Raw genomic sequence first — 3,775 nt, forward strand, 5'->3', positions numbered from 1 at the left:
CCCAGGATTACGAAGACCCATCTGTAACAAATATCCAGGCATCAGCCCACTCACAAGCACAGGGCTTGCAAGATTCCCTCTTATGCTATCCTTGAGGTCAGAGACCCCGTACAGGCACGGACGACCCATTTTGTCACACAGGCGTCGTGGCCAGAGAGGACAGCGAGGCGGGTGTGGCAGTAATATATTTAATGTTTTTAGGTCACAGGCCTAGTATCAAGTGAGTAAAATGCCTTGAGGTTTTGTTTGTTGGGGGGTTTTCTTAGTTGGATGGAAATTGAGAGGTTAAATGAGTTTCCCCTTCAGCAGCTTGTGCCCGTTTTGTTTAATATGTGTTGAGTGCAGTTCCATCCATTAATAGCACCTTCCAGGTTCCTGTCTGGCTTCCCTGTTCTCATTTGTCCTTTCCTGTTTATTCTTGCCTTCTGAGCTTTGGTTTTGTCCAAATGCTTATGGTAGTCATTCTTCATGGGGTGTATTGTTAATTTTATAGACCCACTTCCCCCCCCCCCTTCTTCTGTAAGGTGGCCTCCAGGAGTGGGTTCAGTTCTAGGTTTGAAGGCCATGCAAGGGCCAACATGGCTTTCTCTAGCCCTGGTGGTGTAGTCAGCAGGGAGGAGAGAGTACTAACCCAAACTTCTGGCATTTCAAATACACCAGTGGCTCTGTAAGAGAAAGTGCCCTTTACAGCCTCAGAAAATCTGCTGAAGGATCAGCCTGAGTCCTTTACAGTGGTGGTGGGTTTTGTTTTAATTGAATGCCTGAAGGAAGGCACTCTGGTGGCTTAGTGGTAAGGAGAGGCACTGCCAACTAAAAAGCCATGCCCTTCGAATCCACCAGATTCTCTGCAGGAGAAAGACTGATAGTCTCCTCCTGTGAGAGTTACAGCCTCTGAAACCTCCTGGCAGGTCAGTTACGTTCCAATTCGATGGTTCATAACCACATACTTGGATATATTTAGAGCATGTATGTAGAAATACCTCCTGCCAAACCTGTAGATACTTGTGAGTGACTCCTACACCATCCCATGCCCTTTTAGCTTTTAAATCTACCTGTATTTCTAATTGTAAATTATTGGGGTTTCCTTTTCTAGCCAAAATTTGTGGGGATTTTTCCCATTTAAAAAAAAATGATGACAGTATTAACTGACAAGCATTTTATCCTAGCATCCTGCATCTTACCCTGTAGGCATGGAGACATTTGGGGCAAGAGTTAAGCTGTCGAAGAGATAGCTGAGTGGCAGCTGGACCTTTTGTCAAATTCTAATGATGTATTATCACTACTGCATGATTGTGTATATAGTAATAATATTTCTTGCTCTTGCCTCTTCTTGAGTACTTTGCTGACTTACTGTCTTAGTTTTCCCTTCACTCAGGTGTGGTTTTCTCCCATCTCCTCTCATACCAAGTAACCATCACAAACCAGCTCTTGCTATGTGGAAATATTTTCTTCATTTTTTTTTAATTGTAGTCTCCTATATTATTTGCCATTTTGTGCCTGACTTATTTCACTTGACATCATGTCCACTAGGTTCATGCATGTGAGGTGCTGTTCAGATTGCTAACTTTTGAACATTGTATGCTCTGCTCTCCAGTTGTGTATATGCACCATAGTTTGTTTATCCAGTCGTACACGGGTGGACACAGGGTGCCCATCTTTTAGTTAACGTTTCAGTATCTAATGATGCAGTGAATTACAGATGTACTATGTCTTGGCTCTTCTCTAGGTTATTCACCTGGTATAAGTTTGCTGGATCACATGTTATCTCTGGTTCTGACTTTTTAAAGAAGTATCATATGACTTACACTGTGGTTGTAACAGTCCCTCTAGCAGTACATGAGAGTTTGTTCTTCCCATGCCTTCATCACTATTTGTTTTCTGGGGGATTTGGTGTTTGATTTGCGGATTATTTGCATTATTCTTTTGCTTTGCATTTCTCTAATGGCTGACAGAAGAATTTCATGAAATAGCATATGACCACAAGGCAGTAGTGGTGAAAGAGGAAGTTCAAGCTGCTTGCTCTGAAGGGGTTGGCAAAGAACAAGAACTCCGGAATCGACACAATACCAATTGACATATTTCAGCAAACAGTTGCTTCCCTAGATGTGCTTTCCAGTTTGTGTCAAGAAATCTGGAGGATAACCTGGCCAGCTAGATTTGGAAAGTCTACTGTCAGGGACCTCTCAACAGTGCTAAAGAGCAAAGATGTCTGTCTAGAGACTAAGGTGCACCTGATTTCAGGCCATGATCTTTGCAGTTACTTGCTATGCATGAGAGAGCTAGACAGTGAACAAGGATGACAGAAGAATCAATACTTTTGATTTAGATGCTAGAGAAGAGTATTGAATATACCATGGAATCTGTCCTGGAGTGGATGAAACCAACTTGTTCTTTGGAGGCAAGGATTTTGAAACTCTGTTTCACATACTTTGGGCATGTTGCCTGGGGGATCATTCCCTGTAGAAGGACATAATACTTGGAAGGGTGGAGGGACAACACAGGAGAGGAAGACCCCTGATGAGATAGATTAACACACTGACTGGCATAATAGGGGCAGGTGTGTCGGAGACAGTGAGATTGGCTCAGGATAGGGCAGGGTTCAGAGCTATTGTGCTTAGGGTTGTTATCCTTTGATGCTAAAATATTTGAATTTATTTTTTTAAGAAAGTTGTTTTTAGACAAGACAATAAATTTTAAATAAGTTTGCTCTAAAAGAGATGATCTACAGAGGACTGCTTTGTCAGCTGCTATTCAAGTTCACACAGTGTCCTGTATTTTACTGTGTTAAGGATCTGTTAGGTTCTTAAAAGCTAACAAGTGGCTATCTAACATGTTATTTTTCACTGTCTAGAAGGTAAAGTAATAGGAAATAAACTCAGGTTAGTCTAGCTACCACAGCCAAGTCTCTGATAAGGATCACCGTAGATCCCAGACAGGATGTGAAAAAAAAAAAGAGAGAACAGAACTGAAAATCATTAAGACTAGACTAACGGGTCTGATCTGATGAGAGACTGGCTCTTTGACACATTTCACACCTGGAATTGAGATCACCTGCTCTCTCACACACACAGAAACACCCCCCTCACACACCCAGTACCTTGCAGCCAGACAACAGACTGAATAACAGCACTTTGGAGAAACAGTCTCCTTATTAGACTAAGAAGGCGGCATTTGCCAAAGAAACAAATATCAAAAGGCAGAAGAGAACAAGAAAAATGGATAAATGGAAGCAAGGAGCTCCCCAGGAGGAATTTGCAAGAGTGCTGTTACATATAGAAAGTAGCTGGTTGTGTTATGAAACAAAAAAAGGTGTCTAAATTGCTGAGTAGTGAGACAGTCTGCTCTGAAAACTTTGACCCAAACCACAATAAAAAATAAAATTGATTTGCTAGCTAAAATACATGTTTTCATTTTGAGGAGTTTGGGAAATACTCCAAAGTTTGAACTGATTTTTTTCTCTGTGTCTGTGTCTCTCTGCCTCTCCCCAGTAGGTTCCCTTATATAGATATATTTACTCCAGGAGTATGTTAAGCTAGAAAGTTACTGTTTGTGCTCATTCTTTAGTTTTTTATAATGAACTCAAAGACCTGGCTTAGTCCCTAAGGCATGCAGTAGCTTGTAAACCTGAGTAAATCGCTCTAGGAGCTCAGTGAAACATAGTATTTTTAGTTTTAGGGGCATATTTCAGGTCTTCTGTAGAAATCTACAGCTTTGAGGAGTCTGCTTCACTGTAAATTAAGTCTGATTGTGCTCCTGTAGTATTTTTTCTTTTTTT

The 3,775-nt window shown here is 41.3% G+C and overlaps 1 protein-coding gene across 1 annotated transcript in view; it reads left to right on the forward strand.

The window, feature by feature from the left end:
• CCT4 (chaperonin containing TCP1, subunit 4 (delta)) overlaps window positions 1-3,775 on the forward strand; it is an 18,534-nt gene that overhangs the window by 11,283 nt on the left and 3,476 nt on the right. The gene's annotated exons all lie outside the window — the stretch shown is intronic.

This window comes from Elephantulus edwardii, unplaced genomic scaffold, assembly GCF_000299155.1.
Source record: "Elephantulus edwardii isolate Elephantulus edwardi_28Jun2011 unplaced genomic scaffold, EleEdw1.0 scaffold00011, whole genome shotgun sequence".
Classification (NCBI taxonomy): Eukaryota; Metazoa; Chordata; class Mammalia; order Macroscelidea; family Macroscelididae; genus Elephantulus; species Elephantulus edwardii.